The 26791-nt window shown below is 44.9% G+C and overlaps 2 non-coding genes across 2 annotated transcripts; one reads left to right on the plus strand and one right to left on the minus strand.

The window, feature by feature from the left end:
- The first annotated feature begins 641 nt into the window (after positions 1-641).
- trnac-gca lies at positions 642-713 on the plus strand. Its single transcript has one exon. It is a non-coding gene; the product is annotated as a tRNA-Cys (tRNA).
- An 18557-nt stretch (positions 714-19270) lies between these two features.
- On the minus strand, positions 19271-19342 carry trnac-gca. Its single transcript has one exon. It is a non-coding gene; the product is annotated as a tRNA-Cys (tRNA).
- Between the last annotated feature and the right edge of the window lie 7449 nt (positions 19343-26791).

The raw sequence follows: 26791 nt of genomic DNA on the forward strand, positions 1-26791 counted from the left end.
ACAAGCGTATTTCACACCAAAGCCTGCTGAATTTGCAAGATAACTTTTCTTTCAGTTTGATTTCGGCACAAATGAAAATGTGTCACTGGCTTCCCATGGATTGATTTTTCAGCATTGTCTCAATGAAGAGTTTGACATTCAACTAGCCATGTGCAACATGCATGCGCAGTTACAAGCCTGCTAGAGTTAGCGGCAGGCGGACGAGCAATATCCACCATCGTAGTACGGATTAAGCCTGAGCTGGAATGTGAAGCAGGCTAGCTTTAGAAAACCCTGAGTAGATCTAGCTTCAATCGTAGTATACCCCTCAGGTTAGTAGAAGGAGGAGACCAGGATTATGAGGGACAGTCATGATACATTATAAAAATATTCATTTTGTTGGCAGAATTCTAACCTGTGCAGGAAGACCCCAACAGCTTTCTAGTCCATCACCTTAACCACTCAGCCACAACAACCTGATAGAGTTCTCACAGAAAAATCAGTGTCCTGACACACACACTGAAGTGAACTGAACCTGAAAGAGAGAAAAGAGGGCGGTTCCCTGGCCTGGTAGTGGTGATCACATGGCCCTGGCCTACAATCAGCAACATAATGATAACACTTCTCTTTGTCTCAACTTCTCTTTGAGCCAACTTTCAACAGGGGGTATAGCTCAGTGGTAGAGCAATTGACTGCAGATCAATAGGTCCCTGGTTCAAATCCGGGTGCCCCCTCATTTTTTCTCATAGACCACAGGCAGCTCATGGCAAGTAAAGTTCTGTATTTAATGTTACTGTAATATAAATACAGTATCAAAGCAAGCACTGTGTAATGACACAGTCCAATACCGTAAAATGTACTGTATTATACAGTAAAAAGGTAAATGCTACCATAATTGGAATGAATGAAATTCTTTGAGGGGAGGGGTTTGTATGTCACAGTATTTTACTGTAATTACAAGGGATTGGTTCAAGCAGGTTGGCTGCTAGGTAAAGCATTTACACAGTGGGGCATATTAATGAATATGTGTTGTTTTATATCACTTGCACTGCTGGAGGCCTTAACAAATGCTTCCAAACTGCCAGTGTGCTCAACCATTGAAGTTACATTTATTTGGTTGTAAAAACATCAAATCAAATTTTTTTAAACTTAAAAAATTACAAACAATTCAAACAATAAATAACCAATACAACTTAAGTTCATCAAATCAAAATCAAACAATTACTAAATAAAAAATAATAAAACTAATGCTCAACCATGCCACTCCAATTTGTCTCCTATGCAGCTTAAATTGATGGGGTATTATAACCACATAGGAGTTAAATTGGTAAAGCATTCTCACTCACGGGTGCAACAAATACAGCCTCTTACAAGGCACGCCTCAAAATATGTTAATGAGACAGAAACAACAATACCATGCACCCACTAGTGGTCAAAATATTTTTGCGCTCTAAAGATACGGTACGGTACTGTATTCTGTGGGGTGGAATTACAGTACCATTAAAACATTTTTCCAGAATTCATCATAATTTACAGTATGCTGCAGTAAAACGTTTCAGAGGTTTTTACTGTTTTCCGTTACAGTCTAGGAGATGGATTAACATTTGGTGATACACATGCAAACACAGACTTTCTTCAGTCTGGTCAAACACTTACGGTCCAGCCCACGCACTCACCAGATATACCATTCTTTCCCAGATCGGTTTGAGCAGCAGACACTGGGGATTGATCAGATCAATCTAACCCCTGTAGAACCTGCTTGTTACTGGATCATTTTTGTACCGTAGAGCTCACCAGAGCTGCTTGTAAGCAGAATGGTTTTCATTCTTTACAAATACAACAACAGAGGTAAAATAGGTCAACAGTATCTGCTGTGAGTATCCATAACATGTTTCATTATGAAGGGGGATAATGAAATGCTGTTATTCACAATAGCAGATATTACCGTTTTTTTTATCACTTTGGTACTATTTTCACAAGTACAGTATGTGTTAAATATTCACAAAACATAAATCATAACTTCAAAACTTTAAGCACATTTTTAATGGACTAAGTACAACACACAAAATCACACAGTAACTTTTTCACCATGCCTAATCAGTGTTTCATCTAGAAATACCTTTCATATAAAGTAATTGCCTTTCCCAATGCAATGCTCACAATACTTTTCATATGATTCTCTTCTCATTTGTTTAAATACGTTTGACCATCACTTAATCCAACTGCGCTTACTGGTTAATCACTTAACCGTTAGGTAAACCTATAGATTTTAAACTGGTTTGTCTACTATGAATGGATTTTGAGAACTACAGAAATAATATGTGTGTTTGTAAAGTATAAACATCTCAATTACATGTATGATACATGATAACCATACATAATGACTACTCTTTGTTGCTAATTGATTTCACATAGTGGTAACCACAATTGGTCACCATATAAAAGGGTGTGTGTGAATAGGGCTGTTGCGGTGACTGTATTACCTCCACACCAGCGTTCACGAGTAATGAAGGCAGTCAAATTCCACGTGACCGCTTAGTCAAGGTAATTAGGCTTCTCCAAGCGCTGATGCTGCTGATGGTCATTAGTAGCCTACCAAACATGCTAACTGCCTGGTACTCAGCACTCTATTGTCCCGCTAATCACTCTGACATCAATGCAAATGTAATCTATCAATCTAATCTAATCAAACACTTCATGAGAGCCCATGACCTCATGTTGCGCAACATTTCTATAGGCTATGCAATTGCACGAGAAAACAGAGCGATTTCCTCTACTAAAAATAGGTGGATCAGCTTTCTATAAGTTAGGCCTACTATATTTATTTTTCAACTTTCCTAATATTAAGCACATTGCTTATATTTACAACAGGAGTATAGCCTACCTGGCTGTCTTGAAAATAAACCACGGGAAAAAGCGTCCTCCATTAGCTATTTCAGGTGCATGATAATGGTCCATTCTAAATCAAAACAAATATCAGACCTATATTATTTTGTATATGTAAAGACAAGATTAAATCAAGCATAGTCTGATGTGTGACAATATTAGCCTATCACTTGTGAATTATATATTATCACTTGTGAATGATACCCAGCATTAGAAACAATGTCTTTTTTTTGCGGCTTTTTCCTCATGTAGCCTAGCCCATAGGCCTATATATTTTGATAAGGTTTGTATCACAACTAAAGTGTCCAAATAACTTCTTAAAATGAAGCACATTAATCCGCTTTACAACGGGTGTAGAGCCTAACTGGCATACATACTGTACGCAGCGCTTTAGTTTCAAGTTTGGGGAAGATACATTTCACCATAAAAATGCACCTTTATAATAAAAGCATTCCATGCATAATCGCATTTGTGGTCATAATGGTGTTTTCCCGCGAATGGAACATTCGCGCTTATAGCCTACTGCCGTGTGTGCATTGCTGCACTTATAATGTGAAGAAATAGCCTTATAGTTAATAAAAAATGTAAGCTAAAGTTCTGATCTGTTGCGTCAGCCTCATTGCGTAAAAAGGTTTTTGATGCTAGTGGTTGTATTAATTTGGGATCTATCGCATTCCACAACTGTCGCAGACTATGTTTGGAATATTTATTTCTCGCACAGAATAGGTCAAATGTTGTACTATGGGGGATAGTAGATTGACATAGGCTAGTGATTTTGCTGTTCGTTAGGCCTACTCGTCTTGTTGGCTGACGAAAAGTAAATGTGGACAGTTCTTCCAATATCTTCAATATGCACCTCGGAATTGGATAAGGACGCGCACAGTTGTGTCCCTGATGTGTCTGTCTTCACTTGTAGCTTGTGAGAAAGACCCGATCACGTGATGGAGAGCAGTGTGAGTGAGAGGTGCAGAGCAGGCAGCACTCAGGGAGAAGGGCTGCAAAAGGCATGGATTTTTTTATGGCCACACAAAGATGATGCCACCGGGAAATTCGAGGCATTATCAAGTGCTTCTCAAATTGTGAATGCGAGACTGACGAAGTGTGTACAGCCTGCGCAAAAAACAAAGCAAAGCTCATGCCTTTCAAGCGACTTTTTTCAAATCATCATTAGAGTCGCATCATGCAGCGTTACAATGTATTAGAATGAAAACATATAGCCCAACGTTTGTAGAACAACTAAAGTTACATTAATAACTCTACATTAAGCATATAGGAATTCCTATTTCTTTGTTAACTGCTCAAAACAGAATAGCTGCATGTTCGCACTCCCTCAAATCGTTTGGAGAAAATATCCTTTCTATTTTATTCAGCTTTGTTCAATTGTATTCTTCATACTATAAAATAATATAAAATAATGCCACGGAAGTTTTACCAAATCTTGTCTGCTAAATGAACTAGTGTAGCCCACAGCCATATGGCATAGCCAGATCAGGACCTTACATAAGGACAACTCAGAGTATGCTATTCTGTTCTTCTGAAATAGCCTACATTTTCTTCATATCATGTTTCTTTAGACCTATCTAAAATAAATAATGGATTTATTGTGATAGTGTAGGCTATATTACATGGATTTATTATACTTTTTTAAATGTAGATGTTCTAAAGGTCTGCATCAGTGGCTTGTAGGCTATGTTTGGAAGCCAGGAAATGCTAAATGTGTTTATGTAGATTAACGGTCAATTACCGTGAGACTGACAGTTATTTGCTTGACAATCACCGGCTGACTAAATTTCTTGACCGTCACAGCCCTATGTGTGAATACATGCAATTTCTTTCAATCAAGGATCTCTCTGTACTTTGCTCCGTTCATCTTTCCCTCGATCCTGACTACTCTCCCAGTCCCTGCCGCTGAAAAACATCCCCACAGCATTATGCTGCCACCACCATGCTTCACCATAGGGATTGTGCAAGGTTTCCTCCAGATGTGACGCTTGGCATTCAGGCCAAAGAGTTCAATCTTGGTTTCATCAGACCAGAAAATCTTGTTTCTCATGGTCTTAGAGTCCTTTAGGTGCCTTTTGGCAAACTCCAAGCGGGCTGCCTTTTACTTATGAGTGGCTTCTGTCACTCTACCATAAAGGCCTGATTGGTGGGGTGCTGCAGAGATGGTTGTCCTTCTGGAAGGTTCTCCCATCTCCACAGAGGAACTCTGGAGCTCTGTCAGAGTGACCATCGGGTTCTTGGTCCCCTCCCCTCCCTGACCAAGGCCCTTCTCCCCCGATTGCTCAGTTTGGCCGGGCGGCCAGCTCTCGGAAGAATCTTGGTGGTTCAAAACTTCTTCCATTTAAGAATGATGGAGGCCACTGTGTTCTTGGGGACCTTCAATGCTGCAGACATTTTTTTGTACCCTTCTCCAGATCTGTGCCTCTACACAATCCTGTCTCGGAGCTCTACGGACAATTCCTTCGACCTCATGGCTTGGTTTTTGCTCTGATATGCACTGTCAACTGTGGGACCTTATATAGACAGGTGTGTGCCTTTCCAAATCATATCCAATCAATTGAATTTACCACAGGTGGACTCCAATCAAGTTGTAGAAACATCTCAAGGATGATCAATGGAAACAGGATGCACCTGAGCTCAATTTCGAGTCTCATAGCAAAAGGTCTGAATACTTATGTAAATAAGATATTTCTAAAAACCTATTTTCGCTTTGTCATTATGGGGTATTGTGTGTAGATCGATGAGGGAAAATTGTATTTAATCCATTTTAGAATAAGGCTGTAACGTAACAAAATGTGGAAAAAGAGAAGGGGTCTGAATACTTTCCGAATGCACTGTATACTATTACTATTTGATGCACATGCTACTTCACAATATCATATTGGAACTATACTGTAAAAATAACTAACCAAAATATATTTTGTAAGGGTGATGGTGCTTGACGCTGCTGTGAACCATCACAAGTGTATCATTGTTGATGAAGCGGGTTTCAACCTGGCCAAAACTCCGCGGCGTGGGCGGAACCTCATCGGTCAACGGGTGACCGTCCAAGTGCCTGCACAACGTGGGGGAAACATCTCCATGTGTGCAGCGATCACTGAAGATGGCGTGATAGGATGTAGGCCATTACTTGGATCCTACAATGTTGCACACCTCATTGTGTTTCTCTATTAAATTGAGCAGGCCTGTCAAGGTGAAGGGGTCACCTATGTCATTTTGTGGGACAATGTCAGGTTCCACCCTGCATAGCTGGTTCAGGTATGGTTTCGGGCCCATCCCTGATTCATGACCCTATACTTACACTCTCCTTTCCTCAACCCTATTGCAGATTTTCTTTTCAGCATGGAGGTGGCAGGTGTACGATCGCCATCCCATGAGTGTGCCACCCTCCTTCTGGCCATGGATGAGACATGCGATGACATCAATGCAGACCAATGTCAAGCTTGGATTCGACATGCCAAAATGTTTTTCCCGTGGTGCATGAACAATGAGGACATTTACTGTGATGTAGTTGAGAATTTATGGCCAAATGCTCAAGACAGGCTTGATGCAAATTAATGCATGCTAAACATTGTTTTATTTTCATTCATTTAATTTGTTTCATTTAATTTCTTACATTTGATTACAGACAGTTCACCTATGTTGCAATTCAATCTGAAAAATAAAATGTTTTTTTTGCATGAATGATTGTAGAGGATGTCTTCATTGATCACACCTTTGATTACACATTGGATAGATATTATGAAAATTATAGATTTTCTGTCAATTTTGTTGGGTAATGTAAGTGTATTGCCTAATGTGAAAACTGAAATCTACTATATTTTACAGTACTGTAGCATATTACTTTCAGCACTTCTAAGGGCGATTTGAAACGCGTATCTTGCATTGTCTGTATCGGTCCTCTGTAGCTCAGCTGGTAGAGCATGGCGCTTGTAATACCAAGGTAGCGGGTTCGATCCCCGGGACCCCATACACAAAAAAAAAGTATGTATGCACGCATGACTGTAAGTCGCTTTGGATAAAAGCGTCTGCTAAATGGCATATTATTATTTATTGTTTGCTATTGGATTAACTGATAGTTAAAACGACTAAATTAAAGATATCATTAAGTTGCATTTTGGTGAATAAACCAATGTTCTCATTACATTTCACAATAAACATATATTTTGAATCAATGGTTGTGTGGTGAGAGATGTTTACAATCCAAATGAATGCACAATGACAGGTTTTGAATGAAAGACTGGCTGCGTTACAAGTGTGACCAGTTTGGAGTTTTGTGCTAAGAGTTGTGAAAATGTACCACATACTTGTGAAAATAATACCAAACCGATAAAAAACTAACGGTATTAGGCTTCAGAGAAATGGGGACTCATTATTCCATAAGGCTCTTCCTGACTGGCTGGATGGCTTGCTGACTCACTGGCTGACGGACCTCTCCACAAACACACAAGCCATACCTATCTCTTTGTTTACCTCTGCAGGTGAAAAAACAGCATTTTGAAATGTTTCCTTTAGGAATATCTGGGATGTGATGCAAATTCCAAGGAAGAAGTCATTATTTTGCCAGGTTTTCACATGACTGTGTTATGTAACCTGCTGCATGCAGCCAGAGGTGCCATTTTTCAATTGAATACACATGCAGTCTACGCTAGGCATGAACCACTCGCTTCTTACACACACGGTGTAAATGCACTCCCCCACACACAATCCAACTGGAGTCATGCACGCACAAGCTAGCGAGGTCTGTGCTGGAGTGGAGTGGAGCGGTGTGTGTGTGTGTGTGTATGTGAACTCTTCCCACTCTGCAACAGTAGAGAGTGGGCGAGATCTAGGGTTGAGGCAGGAGCACAGCCATACCCAAATTCTAATTTCCCTGCTTCAAACAGCCAACATCCAGGCAGGCAGAGTTTCATGTGCAAGTCTTCCCTCGGCAGCATTCTTACTATAGGCAAGTACTCTCTCCCTCCTCCCTCCCTATCTCTCCCCCTCTCCCTCCCCTGCTGTACAGGCCCGTCTCTCCCTCTAACCCTGAGTAGAACATTAACCCCAGGCTTCTCCCCAGTCCGTCCTTTAAGCACTTCCCAGCAAATTGAAGCATGCAGTCTTAATTAACAGTGTGTCTTAATAGTAAACAGCACCCCTCATCAACCCTGCTGTGTTCCCTATGAGTTGGGACTTGCTCTATTCTGACGATCATTAACTCTTTGTGTGCTACCTGCTCCTCTGTGGCCTCACTCTGACATGTGGGCTGCATCCCAAAGGCAACCTACATAGTGCACTACTTTTGACCAGACGCTGTAGTATAGCCATCCCCACGCGTTTAAATGGATGTAGGGGTCGATGGGAGTGAATCCCCGGGGTCGTCGTCCTGTAGTCGTCATGTGATTTATGGGTGCAGGTATAAGCAGTGCAGAGCTCTAGGGACATGCAGGGATCAATAGCATACCTAGTCACACCAAGCACTTCACAAAGATAAGGGCATAGAGCAACATATGCACTTCAAAAATACAGGGTTTTCAAATCACATCTAATGTCTGTGTCACAGTTTCGGCCGAGGCTGCTCCTCCTCCTTGTTCGGGCAGGTTTCGGCGGTCGTCGTCCCCGGAGTACTAGCTGCCACCGATCTATGTTTCATGTTCGTTTGGTTTTGTCTTGATGTTGTACACCTGTGTCTAGTTAGTCCTCATTAGTGTCCTATTTAGTTCTCGTTGTGTGTGTTTGGTGTTGTGTGTGATTGCTCTTCTGTTTGGTGTTCTGAGCTACGTTATCTTCCCTCCGTTGTTTGGAGAGGTTTTCGCACATGTTAGTGCGCCTTTTGTTTGACGCCTGTGTGCGCCTTTATTTCGCCTCCGGGCTTATGGTTCTCGTGTACTACGTGAATAATTCACTAAAGTCTTTTGGACTTAGCTTCTGCGTCCTGCGCTTGAGTCCTGCACCACACCCACCTTCAGCACCCCTGACAGAATCACACACCTTTATGAAATGGAATCAGCAGGAGCAACAGTCACGCCTGAGTCGCTGGAGGAGCATGTCCGTGGCCAGGATGACCAGATCAGACAACTGGGGACCGCTCTACAGGACGTCATCAACACCCTGCACCGATGGGAGTCCAGAGGGGTACCCACACCTCTACCTACCCTGCCAACCCCATCGGCCGGTCCACCAGTCCCAGGTCCGGAACCCAGTGGGATTCGGCTCTCGCTCCCGAGGGCGTATGACGGAACAGCTGCCGGGTGTCAGGGGTTCCTCCTGCAGGTGGAGCTCTACCTGGCCACTGTACACCCGGTGCCCTCGGGACACGAGAGCGTTTCCGCCCTCATATCCTGTATCACGGGCAAGGCGTTGGAATGGGCCAACGCCGAGTGGAGGAGGATGGACGCCACCACCATCTCCTACGCCGAGTTCTCCCGTCGCTTCAAGGCCGTGTTCGACCATCCACCTGAGGGCAAAGCGGCGGGGGAGCGTCTATTCCACCTGAGACAGGGGAGGAGGAGCGCACAGGCGTTTGCGCTGGAGTTCCGGACTCTAGCGGCAGACGCAGGGTGGAATGAACGGGCCCTCATCGACCATTTTCGATGTAGCCTACGGGAGGACGTTCAACGTGAGTTGGCCTGCAGGGACACCAATTTTACCTTCGACCAGTTGGTCGATATGTCCATCTGTCTGGACACCCTGCTGGCCACCCGTGGACGTCCCGAGTGGGGTCCGTCCATTCCACCCTCCGGCACCTCCGAGCCGAGCCCTATGGAGCTCGGGGGTGCTGGCGCTAGAGAAAGGAGGAGGAGGAGCCCGAGGGGGCCTGTCCCCTGCACCAAGTGCGGTCGTGGAGGGCACACTGCGGCCAGGTGCTGGGGAGGGTTCCCCGAGGGAGGAGACAACAGGCCACGCACTGGGGAGCCTTCCCAGGTGAGTAGACGCCCCACTTACCCAGAGCTCTCTGTTGCGCACTTTTGTATACCTGTTTGTTTTCCACAGGTTGCACCTCATTCCCAGCATAAGGCGCTAGTAGATTCAGGCGCAGCGGGAATTTTGTTGATCGGAAGTTTTGTTTAGATTTAGGGATCCCTCTCCTGCCTGTTGACAAGCCTTTTCCCGTTCATGCTTTAGATAGCCGCCTGTTGGGGTCGGGGTTGATTAGGAAGTCACAGCGCCACTTAGGATGTGTGCGCAGGGGGGTCATGAAGAGACTATACAGTTGTATCTGTTCGACTCTCCTGCGTACCCGGTGGTGCTGGGAATTCCTGGTTAAGCACCCATAACCCTGCTATTTCGTGGCAACAGAGGGCTCTCAATGGGTGGTCTGCTCAGTGTGAGGGGCGATGTCTGGGTGTTTCCCGTAGGGGCGACTTCGGTGGAAAGTCCAAACCAAGTGCCCGCACTGCACATTCCGCCTGAATATGGGGATTTAGCTCTCGTGTTTAGTAAAGCTAGGGCGACGCAGTTGCCTCCTCATAGACAGGGGATTGTGCGATTGATCTCCAGGCAGGAGCAGCGCTCCCACGGAGCCACGTGTATCCTTTGTCTCAAGAGGAGAGAAAAGCTATGGAAACTTACATAGCCGAATCTTTGAGACAGGGTTACATACGGCCCTCCACTTCTCCCGCCTCCTCGAGCTTCTTTTTTGTGAAGAAAAAGATGGAGGGTTGCGCCCGTGCATAGATTACCGTGGTCTCAATCAGATTACTGTGAAATACAGTTATCCACTCCCTCTGATTGCGACCATGACGGAGTCATTGCATGGAGCGCGGTTTTTCACAAAACTGGATCTCAGGAGCGCGTTCTCAGGAGAACTGCCCCCTTTATTCTATGTACCCAACGCACTAGAAGACCAGTTCTTAAAGCCTTTAGTCGTATCCTTATTCTACTCCTCCTCTGTTCCTCTGGTGATGTAGAGGCTAACCCAGGCCCTGCAGCCCCCAGTATCACTCCTACTCCCCAGGAGCTATCATTTATTGACTTCTGTAACCGTAAAAGTCTTGGTTTTCTGCACATAAATATCAGAAGCCTCCTTCCTAAGTTTGAGTTATTCACTGCGTTAGCACACTCCGCCAACCCTGATGTTCTAGCAGTGTCTGAATCCTGGCTTAGGAAGGCCACCAAAAAATTCTGAAATTTCCATCCCCAACTATAACATTTTCCGTCTAGATAGAACTGCCAAAGGGGGGTGGAGTTGCAATCTACTGTAGAGATAGCCTGCAGAGCTCCATCATACTATCCAGGTCTGTGCCCAAACAGTTTGAGCTTTTAGTTCTAAAATCCACCTTTCCAGAAATAAATCTCTCACTGTTGCCGCTTGCTACAGACCCCCCTCAGCCCCCAGCTGTGCCCTGGACACCATATGTGAACTGATTGCCCCCCATCTATCCTCAGAGTTCGTACTGCTTGGTGACCTAAATTGGGATATGCTTAATACCCCAGCCATCCTACAATCCAAGCTAGATGCCCTCAACCTCACGCAAATTATCAACGAACCTACCAGGTACAACCCTAAATCCGTAAACATGGGTACCCTCATAGATATCATCCTGACTAACTTACCCTCTAAATACACCTCCGCTGTCTTCAACCAGGATCTCAGCGATCACTGCCTTATTGCCTGCGTCCGTAACGGGTCCGCGGTCAAACGACCACCCTCATCACTGTCAAACGCTCCCAAAAACACTTCAGCGAGCAGGCCTTCCTAATTGACCTGGCCCAGGTATCCTGGATGGATATAGATCTCATTCCGTCAGTAGAGGATGCCTGGTTGTTCTTTAAAAGTAATTTCCTCTCAATCTTAAATAGACATGCCCCATTCAAAAAATACAGAACTAAGAACAGATACAGCCCCTGGTTCTCCTCAGACTTGACTGCCCTTGACCAGCACAAAAACATCCTGTGGCGTACTGCATTAGCATCAAATAGCCCCCGTGATATGCAACTTTTCAGGGAAGTTAGGAACCAATATACACAAGCAGTTAGGAAAGCAAAGGCTAACTTTTTCAAACAGAAATTTGCATCCTGTAGCACTAACTCCAAAAAGTTTTGGGACACTGTAAAGTCCATGGAAAATAAGAGCACTTCCTCCCAGCTGCCCACTGCACTGAGGCTAGGAAACACTATCACCACCGATAAATCTACAATAATCGAGAATTTCAACAAGCATTTTGCTACGGCTGGCCATGCTTTCCACCTGGCTACCACTACCCCGGCCACCAGCTCTGCACCCTCCGCTGCAACTTGCCCATGCCCCCCGCTTCTCCTTCACACAAATCCAGACAGCTGATGTTCTAAAAGAGCTGCAAAATCTGGACCCCTACAAATCATCTGGACTAGACAATCTGGACCCTTTCTTTCTAAAACTAGCCGCCGAAATTGTCGCAACCCCTATTACTAGCCTGTTCAACCTCTCTTTCGTAACGTCTGAGATCCCCAGAGATTGGAAAGCTGCCGCGGTCATCCCCCTCTTCAAAGGGGGTGACACTCTAGATCCAAACTGTTACAGACCCATATCCATCCTGCCCTGCCTTTCAAAAGTTTTTGAAAGCCAAGTCAACAAACAGATCACCAACCATTTCGAATCCCACCGTACCTTCTCTGCTATGCAATCCGGTTTCGAGCTGGTCATGGGTGCACTTCAGCCACGCTCAAGGTCCTAAATGATATTATAACCGCGATCGATAATAGACAGTACTGTGCAGCCGTTTTCATTGACCTGGCCAAGGCTTTCGACTCTGTCAACCACCGCATTCTTATTGGCAGACTAAATAGCCTTGGTTTCTCTAATGACTGCCTCGCCTGGTTCACCAACTACTTCTCAGATAGAGTTCAATGTGTCAAATCGGAGGGCCTGTTGTCTGGACCTATGGCAGTCTCTATGGGGGGTGCCACAGGGTTCAATTCTTGGGCCAACTCTTTTCTCTGTGTATATCAATGACGTCGCTCTTGCTGCTGGTGACTCTCAGATCCACCTCTACGCAGACGACACCATTTTGTATACATCTGGCCCTTCATTGGACACTGTGTTAACAAACCTCCAAACGAGCTTCAATTCCATACAACACTCCTTCAGTAGCCTCCAACTGCTCTTAAACACTAGTAAAACAAAATGCATGCTCTTCAACCGAACGCTGCTTGCACCCGCCCACCCGACTAGAATCACTACTCTAGACGGGTCTGACCTAGAGTACGTGGACAACTACAAATATCTAGGTGTCTGGTTAGACTGTAAACTCTCCTTCCAGACTCACATTAAGAATCTCCAATCCAAAGTTAAATCTAGAATCGGTTTCCTATTTCGCAACAAAGCCTCCTTCACTCATGCTGCCAAACATGCCCTTGTAAAACTGACTATCCTACCGATCCTTGACTTCGGCGATGTCATTTACAAAATAGCCTCCAACACTCTACTCAGCAAATTGGATGTTGTCTATCACAGTGCCATCCGTTTTGTCTCCAAAGCCCCATATAATACCCACCACTGTGACCTGTACGCTCTTGTTGGCTGGTCCTCACTACATATTCGTCGCCAAACCCACTGGCTCCAGGCCATCTATAAATCACTGCTAGGCAAATCCCCGCCTTATCTTAGCTCATTGGTCACCATAGCAACACCCACCCGTAGTCTGCGCTCCAGCGGGTATATCTCACTGGTCATCCCCAAAGCCAACACCTCCTTTGGCCGCAATTCCTTCCAGTTCTCTGCTGCCAATGACTGGAACAAACTGCAAAAATCTCTGAAGCTGGAGACGCTTATCTCCCTCACTAACTTTAGGCATCAGTTGTCAGAGCACCTTACCGATCACTGCACCTGTACACAGCCCATCTGAAATTAGCCCGCCCAACTACCTCATCCCTATATTGTTATTTATTTTGCTCATCTGTACCCCAGTATCTCTATTTGCACATCATCTCTTGCACATCATTCCAGTGTTAATACTAAATTGTAATTATTTTGCACTATAGCCTATTTTATTGCCTTACCTCCATAACTTGCTAAATTTGCACACTGTATATTAATTGTATTTCTGTTGTATTTTTTTGATTTTTGTTTTGTTTTACCCCATATGTAACTCTGTGTTGTTGTTTTTATCGCACTGCTATGCTTTATCTTGGCCAGGTCGCAGTTGTAAATGAGAACTTGTTCTCAACTGGTTTACCTGGTTAAATAAAGGTGAAATAAAAAAAAAAAAAAATAACTTGGTGCGCATTAGGGAGGGCGACGAATGGAAAACAGCGTTTAGTACCACGTCAGGTCATTTCGAGTATCTCGTCATGCCATATGGGTTGATGAATGCTCCATCAGTCTTCCAATCCTTCGTAGATTACATTTTCCGGGATATGCAGGGGCAAGGGGTGGTCGTGTACATTGATGACATTCTAGTGTACTCGTCTACCCGAGCCAAGCATATAGCCCTGGTGCATCGTGTATTGAGGAGGCTGTTGGAGAACGACCTATATGTCAAGGCAGAGAAATGTCTGTTTTTCCAGGAGTCGGTCTCCTTTTTGGGTTATCGGTTGTCCGCGTCAGGGGTGAGAATGGAGGTGGATCGTGTGTCAGCTGTGCATAATTGGCAAACCCCAACCACTGTCAAAGAGGTGCAGCAGTTCTTGGGCTTTGCGAATTACTACCGGAGGTTTATCCGGGGTTTTGGACAGGTGGCAGCTCCCATCACGTCCCTTCTGAAAGGGGGTCCGGTGCGCCTGCAGTGGTCAGCTGATGTGGACAGGGCCTTTAGGAGACTGAAGGACCTGTTTACGTCGGCTCGGTGCTGGCGCATCCGACCCCGCATTACCCTTTCAGGTCGAGGTGGACGCGTCTGAGGCCGGTATAGGGGCCGTACTCTCTCAACGGTCCGGCACGCCACCTAAACTCCGCCCCTGTGCTTTTTATTCTAAAAAGCTCAGCCCGGCGGAGCGAAATTATGACGTCGGGGACAGGGAGCTGTTAGCTGTAGTTCAGGCCCTTAAGGTGTGGAGGCATTGGCTTGAGGGAGCTCAACACCCTTTCCTCATTTTGACTGACCATCGGAACCTGGAGTACATCCGGGCAGCGAGGAGACTGAATCCTCGCCAGGCTCGATGGAGTATGTTTCTCGCCAGGTTCGTATTTAAAATCACGTACATCCCTGGGTCCCAGAATGGTAAGGCAGATGCGCTGTCCCGGCGGTATGACACGGAGGAGAGGTCCGTTGAGCCTACTCCCATACTACCGGAGTCTTGTCTTGTGGCACCGGTGGTGTGGGAGGTCGATGCTGAAATCGAGCGAGCGTTGCGTACCGACCCCAGCCCTCCACAGTGTCCTGAGGGTCGGAAGTACGTTCCGCTCGAGATTCGGAATCGACTCATTTACTGGGCTCACACGTCACCCTCCTCTGGACATCCGGGTATTGGCCGGACAGTGCATTGTCTTAGCACTAAATACTGGTGGCCCACGTTAGCCAGGGATGTGAGGGTTTATGTCTCCTCCTGCTCGGTGTGCGCCCAGTGTAAGGCGCCCAGACACCTGCCCAGGGGTAAGTTACAACCCCTGCCCGTTCCACAACGACCATGGTCCCACCTCTCGGTGGATTTTGTTACAGACCTTCCCCTCTCTCAGGGGAATACCACCATCCTGGTCGTTGTGGACCGGTTCTCTAAGGCCTGTCGTCTCCTCCCTATGTCGGGTCTTCCTACTGCCCTACAAACCGCAGAGGCACTATTTACCCACGTCTTCCGGCATTACGGGGTACCCGAGGATATAGTGTCTGATCGAGGCCCCCAGTTTACCTCCCGAGTATGGAGAGCGTTCATGGAGCGTTTGGGGGTCTCGGTGAGCCTTACCTCAGGGTACCACCCGGAGAGTAACGGGCAGGTAGAACGAGTCAACCAGGATGTGGGTAGGATTCTGAGGTCGTATTGCCAGGACCGGCCTGAGGAGTGGGCTCGGTACATTCCCTGGGCCGAGATGGCCCAGAACTCTCTCCGCCACTCCTCTACCAACCTAACCCCCTTCCAATGTGTGTTAGGTTACCAGCCGGTTCTGGCACCTTGGCAGCAGAGCCAGATCGAGGCCCCTGCGGTGGATGATTTGATGAGGCGCTCGGAGGAGACATGGAACGCTGCACACGTCCACCTGCAGCGGGCCATCCGTCGTCACAAGGCGAGCGCCGATCTCCACCGCAGTGAGGGGCCGGTGTACGCACCCGGAGATCGAGTCTGGCTCTCTACCAGAAACCTACCCCTCCGCCTGCCCTGCTGGAAGCTGGGTCGGCGGTTTGTGGGGCCTTTTAAAGTCCTGAGAAGATTGAACGAGGTGTGTTATAGGTTACATCTGCCTGTTGAATATAAGAATATTAACCCCTCGTTCCATGTGTCTCTTCTCAGGCCGGTGGTAGCTGGTCCACTCCAGGAAGGAACGTCTCCCGAGTGGCGCAGTGGTCTAAGGCACTGCATCACAGTGCTAGCTGTGCCACTAGAGATCCTGGTTCGAATCCAGGCTCGTAGCCGGCGCGACCGGGAGACCCATGGGGCGGCGCGCAATTGGCCCAGCGTCGTCCAGGGTAGGGGAGGGAATGGCCGGCAGGGATGTAGCTCAGTTGATAGAGCATGGCGTTTGTAACGCCAGGGTTGTGGGTTCGATTCCCACAGGGGGTAGGAAAAAATAAATAAAATGCATTCACTAACTGTAAGTCGCTCTGGATAAGAGCATCTGCTAAATGACAAAAAAAAAAAAAAAAAAAAAAAAAAAAAAAAGATAGGAGAGACTCCTCCGCCCCCATTGGACATCGAGGGGGCTCCGGCGTACACCGTTCGGTCCATCTTGGACTCAAGACGCCGGATGGGGGGTCTCCAGTATCTCGTGGAGTGGGAGGGGTACGGCCCGGAGGAGCGGTGCCGCGGAGGGACATCCTAGACCCATCTCTCCTGTCGGAGTTCCACCGGGACCATCCTGCGCGCCCTGCTCCGCGCCCTCCTGGTCGTCCCCGAGGCCGGGGTCGGCGCACGGCTGGAGCCGCGCGTCAAGGGGGGTACTGTCACGGTTTCGGCCGAGGCTGCTCCTCCTCCTTGTTCGGGCAGGTTTCGGCGGTCGTCGTCCCTTGAGTACTAGCTGCCACCGATCTATGTTTCATGTTCGTTTGGTTTTGTCTTGATGTTGTACACCTGTGTCTAGTTAGTCCTCATTAGTGTCCTATTTAGTTCTCGTTGTGTGTGTTTGGTGTTGTGTGTGATTGCTCTTCTGTTTGGTGTTCTGAGCTACGTTATCTTCCCTCCGTTGTTTGGAGAGGTTTTCGCACATGTTAGTGCGCCTTTTGTTTGACGCCTGTGTGCGCCTTTATTTCGCCTCCGGGCTTATGGTTCTCGTGTACTACGTGAATAATTCACTAAAGTCTTTTGGACTTAGCTTCTGCGTCCTGCGCTTGATTCCTGCACCACACCCACCTTCAGCACCCCTGACAGTCTGTGTGTGTGTGTGTGTGTGTGTGTGTGTGTGTGTGTGTGTGTGTGTGTGTGTGTGTGTGTGTGTGTCGTGCACGTATCTAAAAGCTATGTGAAGTGTGTGTGTGGTACAGAGCAACACAACAACGCTATTTTCCCGCTGCCCTGCAGCTCCCCCATGCCTCAACCTAATGAATTTTTAAAGACAGCATCAATCAAACCGCAGGCCAGATCAATAGACCACAGAGTGGATTTCATCAGTGCTGCAGTGCACGGCTGGTAGACACATCGCTTCCAGCCGGGCGCCTTGTCAAACGCCTGCTCACCACCTCCATCAGGAAAAGAACATGCCTGCCCATTTAACATACCAATGTAGTCATATTCATATTTCTCTCTCTTATGGGCCGATTCAGAGTCAAGATAAGCGCGTACAATTACTTTCACGTACATCATTCATTGATGTCAAATTCAAGTTAATTCAAGTTAATTCTGGCACCCTCCCCATCTCCCCAGCAGTACTGGATGAGATTATGCAGGTCTGCTTTGTTAAATGCCACACAGAGGGTGTTCTGATCCACAGGGGTTCTCTGCATGTTGGGTCTGTTAATTCACTTTAATTCTCCCATCTGGATGATGAAGGCTGGCTCTCTCCCCTCGACTCCTCTTACTGCATGGCTTCACAACCCCATCGAAAACGTCCAATTACCAAACTGGGTGAGTGATAAAAGTCCTCCCTTAACTATCATTGCTGTATCTGTGTGTATCCGAAATGGCACTATATAAAGGGAATAGAGTGCGATTTGGGACGCAAGCTCTCACACCCACACTTAGGCTCAGCAAGAGGAGGAATTGCTCAAAGATTAGACACAAGATCTGAGCGGGAACAATTTCTCTGAGATTGGAGAGAAAGATCTGAAGGTGGGAACAAGTCCCCTGTGGAGGAGTGATAAAAAATTCAAAAGGGGAGTAATCATGTTAACTTAAATTAAACATGTAGGGGAGAATACTCAATAAGGACAATATCATGGATGGAAGCCGAGGTAGAGTAATTTCTCTACAGTGAGCCTTGAAATACAGGGAGAAGAGTTTGAGAGATGAGACTTGTACACTTTACAGACAGACTTTATGGTATGTTGCCTGTAAAAATATCTGCCAATGTGTTTTTTAATTCAATTCATACAATCCTATTTTTACCAGAGAATTATCTCCCGTGCACATGCTATCTCCCGTGCACATGCCGGCAACTTTAGGAGTGGCAGTAAGTGGCAGATGTGGGTGTTTGTGCAGCCTGTAGGCTACATGGCTGTGCCATGCACAATAGTTATTTTGTTCATTGAACAGACAAGGCGTTACGGCAACGTGTGGAATCGCTTTCATATTTAAAAAAGAAACAGAGCCCAAGGCAAGCCCATGCTTTTTTGATCCACGTTTCATGTCTTTCCTACCCTCACTCCGCTTTGTTAGGGAGCATAGGGTCTTACATTGAGAGTCTCTTCATCATGATACCGATAGAAAATAATGACTATCTATATTTTCAAAAGCATGTGAGTCTCGTGTTCATATTACACAACCTCCGCGGGCTTTTGGAGTTGCCTCAGCATTACGGTTACACTTCATACTAAGCCATAGGCAGAACTAGGTCGGCATGACTAGGTCGGTTGGCGGAAATAAAAGTAGAAGTATAAAGAAATGTCAGCCAAATTTGACCGGATGCTAAAGTTGGCAGAAAAACGTCCTGGTTTGAAAGGTGTATTGGAAGGCAGAAGCAATTGCTCCCTGACAGATGGAGAGGAAGGGATCCTTCACAGATGATGACCCAGGTGGAAGGGGAGAGCAATCATTTGTCAAACATCTCAGTTCTCACAGGTGCTGTTCGCTGACTGACTGAAATCACAGCATCATCTGATCTAATAAGTGATTAGCGACAGAGAAAATATCATCAAATTGCAATTGTGAAGCAATTGTATTGTGGCGTTTGACTACTACAGAAATCCGAAATAAAATGAGGGGGCACCCAGATTTGAACCAGGGACCTATTGATCTGCAGTCAATTGCTCTACCACTGAGCTATACCCCCTATTGCACTGTTTTGCAAACAGTGGTGATATCATTGTGTTGTTGGTTTTTGGCCAGGGCCATGTGATTACTGCTACCAGACTGGGGAACCGCCCTCCTTTCTCTCTTTGAGTATCGGATATTTTCTGTGTGTGTGTGTGTGTGTGTGTGTGTGTGTGTGTGTGTGTGTGTGTGTGTGTGTGTGTGTGTGTGTGTGTGTGTGTGTGTGTGTGTGTGTGTCACCAGCGTCAGAGAGCCAGTCAACATCACACTGTAGCATGGGCCATGCCATGCACTGCTCTGCTGAGCATACAATAGCAAACAAAGCAAGCTGCGTGGTCACATACAAACTGCCACTCTGATACAGTCAAACAAAACACATCTTTCCATCAGTCATTCTGAATACAAACTGTTGAACCCTAACAATAACAGACACACACACAGAGACCCTGCATTGTACCCACTTCATGCTGCTTCTGAAAACTCAATGATAAGAGTCAGCGATAGGGCACTGTTTGTGTGTCAACACTATTAGGTTGCTGTGGCTGAGTGGTTAAGGGGATGGACTATAAATCTATTGGGAACTTCCCGTGCAGGTTTGAGTCCTGCTGACAATGAAAGCTTATGATATTGTATCATGGATGTTTATAGTGTCTCAAAACTATTCCTGGGTGCTCTTCAATGTTGGTTTTTAATCTAAAATATATATTTTCAATTGGTGTTATATTGTGGAGTGCCACTTTAATAAACACTATATTTCTGTTTTTTTAATAAAGTCTCAACTGAGCAGTATCCAATGTCTTCTTTGTGTTTTACTGTGTATTTATTTTGTACATAGTCCCTGCCATGAAGCTGATTCTCAACAGTCCTGTATTTACAGAGTAGCGAGACAAAGCTCTGACTAAAAGCTGAATTGGTCTGATTTTCAAGGATGCTACTGTGTCCTCTACTCTACTCATCCCCATCAGCTCCGTCTCAGTGTCGGGGAAAGCTTGCCCTGCGATTCCCACTCAGCCGCTTATGGAACGTAAAGCCATGTAATCCGGGAGGAGATGTAGGGATTGAAAAAGCCCGAGGGCACAGCTAGGAAAGTTCACACTAAATTCTCTCTTTTTCTCTTTTATTCTAGCAGAACGAAGAAAGCGCAGTTCTGAGAGCCAAAGCCAAGTGACTTTGAGGGTCGTTTTTCACAGAAAATGGGTTTTCTATAGACTTGACAGGCCAGACACATAATGATGCAAACAGAACTGGAAGCACATACACAGACCAAAACATCAAAGGAAAAATGATGTTCTGTCGTTCTTTTTATTTTTCTGGGGGTAGCAGAGTAACAACGAGAGGAGAGTAGGCCTTGTTCTTCTCATCAGCTCAGTAATCATCATCATCATTTGTAATTCCTTCCTTTCATCATTCCTGCTCTTCACAAGTCCTTTCACCCACAGCCCCACATAGTCATAGTACCTTACATCAAGACAAGACTCCCTCTCCTGTCCATTGCCATGTCAACGGAACAACAGATTCCAATGGGCAGCATTCTCATGGACCATTAGGTGCTTGTTATGGGCAGAGGGCTCAGATGGCGTTGTCATAGTATCTCGGTTTTCTCAGACAAGAAAGTACTAATAATTTGATAATTTGATATACAGTGGGGAAAACAAGTATTTGATACACTGCCGATTTTGCAGGTTTTCCTACTTACAAAGCATGTAGAGGTCTGTAATTTTTATCATAGGTACACTTCAACTGTGAGAGACGGAATCTAAAACAAAAATCCAGAAAATCAAATTGTATGATTTTTAAGTAATTAATTTGCATTTTATTGCATGACATAAGTATTTGATCACCTACCAACCAGTAAGAATTCCGTCTCTCACAGACCTGTTAGTTTTTCTTTAAGAAGCCCTCCTGTTCTCCACCATTACCAGTATTAACTGCACCTGTTTGAACTCGTTACCTGTATAAAAGACACCTGTCCACACACTCAATCAAACAGACTCCAACCTCTCCACAATGGCCAAGACCAGAGAGCTGTGTAAGGACATCAGGGATAAAATTGTAGACGTGTACAAGGCTGGGATGGGCAGCTTGGTGAGAAGGCAACAACTGTTGGCGCAATTATTAGAAAATGGAAGAAGTTCAAGATGACGGTCAATCACCCTCGGTCTAGGGCTCCATGCAAGATCTCACCTCATGGGGCATCAATGATCATGAGGAAGGTGAGGGCCCAGAACTACACGGCAGGACCTGGTCAATGACCTGAAGAGAGCTGGGACCACAGTCTCAAAGAAAGCCATTAGTAACACACTACGCCGCCATGGATTAAAATCCTGCAGCGCACGCAAGGTCCTCCTGCTCAAGCCAGCGCATGTCCAGGCCCGTCTGAAGTTTGCCAATGACCATCTGGATGATCCAGAGGAGGAATGGGAGAAGGTCATGTGGTCTGATGAGACAAAAATAGAGCTTTTTGGTCTAAACTAAAGCTTGGAGGTGGAAACATCATTCTTTGGGGATGCTTTTCTGCAAAGGGGACAGGACGACTGCACCGTATTGAGGGGAGGATGGATGGGGCCATGTATCGCGAGATCTTGGCCAACAACCTCCTTCCCTCAGTAAAAGCATTGAAGATGGGTCGTGGCTGGGTCTTCCAGCATGACAATGACCCGAAACACACAGCCAGGGCAACTAAGGAGTGGCTCCGTAAGAAGCATCTCAAGGTCCTGGAGTGGCCTAGCCAGTCTCCAGACCTGAACCCAATAGAAAATCTTTGGAGGGAGCTGAAAGTCCGTATTGCCCAGCGACAGCCCAGAAACCTGAAGGATCTGGAGAAGGTCTGTATGGAGGAGTGGGCCAAAATCCCTGTTGCAGTGTGTGCAAACCTGGTCAAGACCTACAGGAAACGTATGATCTCTGTAATTGCAAACAAAGGTTTCTGTACCAAATATTAAGTTCTGCTTTTCTGATGTATCAAATACTTATGTCATGCAATAAAATGCAAATTAATTACTTAAAAATCATACAATGTGATTTTCTGGATTTCTGTTTTAGATTCCGTCTCTCACACAGTTGAAGTGTACCTATGATAAAAATGATAGACCTCTAAATGCTTTGTAAGTAGGAAAACCTGCAAAATCGGCAGTGTATCAAATACTTGTTCTCCCCACTGTACTCAGATGACCGTTATTAGCATGTTTTAACCACTCCTATGTAAATGGTAGATTATCAGACACTCAAGAAGAAGGTCTGATTTAAATTTTACTGAAACAGGATACAAGTGGAAAATATAAAGATCCAGTCCATTTAAAAAATTGGAGGCCCCCTACACTACAAAAATTCTAGCAAAATGTATAGCGTATAGAATTAAAAAGGTATTGTCGGACATTATTAATTCTAATTAGACAGGTTTTTTACATGGACGATACATTGGAGATAATATAAGACAAGTACTGGAAACAATAGAACACTATGAAAAATCTGGGAAACCAGGCCTGCTATTCATAGCAGACTTCGAAAAGGCATTTGATAAAGTACGACTGGGGTTTAAATATAAATGCCTGGAGCATTTCAATTTTGGAGAATCTCTTATAAATTGGGTTAAAATCATGTATAGTAACCCTAGATGTAAAATAGTAAATAATGGCTATTTCTCAGAAAGTTTTAAACTGTCAAGAGGAGTGAAACAAGGTTGTCCACTCTTGGCATATCTATTTATTATGGCCATCGAGATGTTAGCTATTAAAATCAGATCCAACAATAATATTAAGGGATTAGAAATCCAGGGCTTAAAAACAAAGGTGTCATTGTACGCTGATGATTCATGTTTTCTTTTAAATCCACAACTTGAATCCCTCCACAGCCTCATAAAGGATCTAGATACATTTTCTAACCTCTCTGGATTACAACCAAATTATGATAAATGTACTATATTACATATTGTATCACTAAAACATTTTTTTTTACATTATCATGTAGTTTACCAATAAAATGGTCTGATGGTGATGTGGATATACTCGGAATACATATCCCAAATGAAATAAATGATCTCACTCCAATACATTTTAATAGAATGTTAGCAAAAATAGATAAGATCCTGTTACCATGGAAAGGTACATACCTGTCAATTTGTGGAAAAATCACCCTGATTAACTCTTTTGTATTATCCCAGTTGACCTATTTGCTTATGGTCTTGCCTAGCGAACAGTTTTTTTAAATTATATGAGAAAAAAATATTCCATTTGATTTGGAACGGCAAGCCAGACAAAATTAAAGGGGCCTATTATATAATGAATATGAATTAGAAGGACAGAAATTATTAAATATTAAAGCATTAGACCTATCACTAAAAGCTTCAGTCATACAAAAGTGGAAGGGGGAAAAAGTAAGGAACTTTTCTGTCGGCCTTGCATTAAAGAACATCAATGGTTAAAGAAAACTGTGATAAATAAAAAAGTATACCAGTTTCATTTAAGGACCAAAGGATTGACAGCCGTCCCATATAGATTGCAAAATAGATGGGAAGAGATTTTTGACGTACCGATTCCATGGCATAGTGTTTATGAACTGATACGCAAAACGATGCCGGATTCAAAACTTAGAATTTTTCCATTTAAATTACTATATAAAATTCTTGCTACCTATAGAATGTTATTTATATGGGGATACAATCTTCCCAGCTCGGCAGATTTTGCTGCAAAGAGACAGAATCATTAGATAATTTGTTTTGGTACTGTCCATTTGTAGCTTGTTTTTGGACACAGGTCCAGGAATGGCTAAAGGATTGCAATATTTACCTGGAGCTAACCCTTCAGATAGCATTACTGGGTGATCTGAAAAGTCATACTCAATCGATCAATAATATAATAATACTTTTAGCAAAAATGTTTATTTTCAATTTACAATCTGTAGAAACAATGAGAATAGAAAGGTTCAGAACTTATGTAAAACATCACAGTACAGTTGAAATATATATGGCAAATAGAAATCCAATATGGATGGTGGTAAGAGATAGATGGGTGGTGTTGAATGGAGTTGAAGGATGGGACTAATAACAACTAACAACAACTAATAACAACAAGATAACTAATAATGTAAGCATACTGTGTCCATAATAAGTATATAGGTTATAGGTTTAGAGCTTTTGTGAAAGAGCACAGTTAGAAAGATATGGCATATAGAAGCAAACCGGATGGACATCATGAAAATGATCGGAGAGGTTGAGGGTAGAGGACGTTCAGGAGTAAAAACAAACAAAATAGAATTATTGTAAAATTGACTGTGTCTATAAAATGTATATACTATGTATAAACTGGAAGTAGAGGCTGTCACACCCTGGCTATGGGACTCCTCCTCCAAACACGGCGAGTTGAGTTGATGCCAAAGAGCTTGATTTTGGTCTCATCTGACCACAACACTTTCACCCAGTTCTCCTCTGAATCATTCAGATGTTCATTGGCAAACTTCAGACGGGCCTGTATATGTGCTTTCTTGAGCAGGGGGACCTTGCGGGCGCTGCAGGATTTCAGTCCTTCATGGTGTAGTGTGTTACCAATAGGCGGATTGTTTACGGCGGAGCACGGCGAAGCACGAGGCTAGCTAGCTAGCGGGTAGCTACTGGTAACGTTTATTGGTAATTATCTGTTTAGTGCAACGGTGGAGAGTTGTTTCCAATGTTAATGTGCCAGCTAGCCAACGTTTAATTTTTGCTGCGTTATGAAAGGAACTAGACACGGACATGAATTATCTGTTTAGTGTGTTAACACACTCTTGGTATGCTAGCTAGCTAGCGGGTAGCTACTGGTAACGTCTATTGGTAATTATCTGTTTAGTGCAACGGTGGAGAGTTGTTTCCAATGTTAATGTGCTAGCTAGCCAACGTTTAATTTTTGCTGCGTTATGAAAGGAACTAGACACGGACATGAATTATCTGTTTAGTGTGTTAACACACTCTTGGTAGTTTGTTGTAACCAAGTATTGGTGCTAAACTGTGTGTTATTGGATGCTAGCATGCTAGTTAGCCATGGCGTCATAGCTAGGCATCGTGGGCTGTTGTGGGTAGTTACTGTAGGTTGGCATTGTTTTTCGGCGGTGCCGGGGGTAGCACGAAGCTAGCCGTTCTTCAAACAAAGTCAACACAGTGGCCATTGCTAGCTAGCCAACACGACCAGCTAACTGTACTGTAGTAGCTAAAATACAATATATTTGTGCTAGCTAGCCAACGTTAATCATTGCTGCGTTATGATAGGAACTAGACACGGACACGAACTATCTGCTTAGTGTGTTAACACACTATTGGTGGTTTGTTGTGACCAAGTGTTGGTGCTAAACGGTGTGTTATTGGATGCTAGCATGCTAGTTAGCTATGGTGTCATAGTTAGCTAGCTGAATAAAGTGGGTTGAGTCTATTCCTTTAAACATTGAACCGCTGTGGTTCACAACAATTCTAATTTCTAAAGGTGGAAGTTGGTAGAGTTTTTGTTCGGGTGGTTCAGTGAAACAATTATAGTTTCTGAGGTAGAAGTTTTTGGTGAGAGGGCCCTGCTCTCTCCTCTCCCTGATGTTTAGCTCATTTCTCTCCCTGATGTTTAGCTCATCTCATTCCGATCTCCTCTGCATTATTGTAGCCATTTGCTACAGCCTGTCAACTATGCCTCTGCCTATCCCTGTTCTCTCCTCTCTGCACAGGCTACACAAACGCCCCACACCGCGTGGCTGCTGCCTCTCTAACCTGGTGGTCCCTGCACGCACCCCACACCTGGAGTTCCAGGTCTCAGGCAGCCTCTGGAACTGCCGTTCTGCTGCCAACAAAGCTGACTTCATCCCAGCCTATGCTAACCTCCAGTCCCTCGACTTCCTGGCGCTGACGGAAACATGGATTACCACTGAAAACACTGCTACTCCTACTGCTCTCTCCTCGTCTGACCATGTGTTCTCGCATACCCCGAGAGCATCTGGTCAGAGGGGTGGTGGCACAGGAATCCTCATCTCTCCCAAGTGGACATTCTCAATTTTTCCCCTAACCCATCTGTCTATCTCCTCATTTGAATTCCATGCTGTCACAGTCACTAGCCCATTTAAGCTTAATATCCTTGTCATCTATCGCCCTCCAGGTTCCCTTGGAGAGTTCATCAATGAGCTTGACGCCTTGATAAGTTCCTTTCCTGAGGATGGCTCACCCCTCACAGTTTTGGGGGATTTCAACCTCCCTATGTCTACATTTGACTCATTTCTCTCTGCCTCCTTCTTTCCACTCCTCTCCTCTTTTGACCTCACCCTCTCACCGTCCCCCCTACTCACAAGGCAGGCAATACGCTTGACCTCATCTTTACTAGATGCTGCTCTTCTACTAATCTCACTGCAACTCCCCTCCATGTCTCCGACCACTACTTTGTTTCCTTTTCTCTCTCGCTCTCCTCCCACACTACTCACTCTGCCCCTACACAGATGGTAATGCGCCGCCGCAACCTTCGCTCTCTCT

Source organism: Coregonus clupeaformis, chromosome 35 (assembly GCF_020615455.1).
Source record: "Coregonus clupeaformis isolate EN_2021a chromosome 35, ASM2061545v1, whole genome shotgun sequence".
Lineage (NCBI taxonomy): Eukaryota > Metazoa > Chordata > Actinopteri > Salmoniformes > Salmonidae > Coregonus > Coregonus clupeaformis.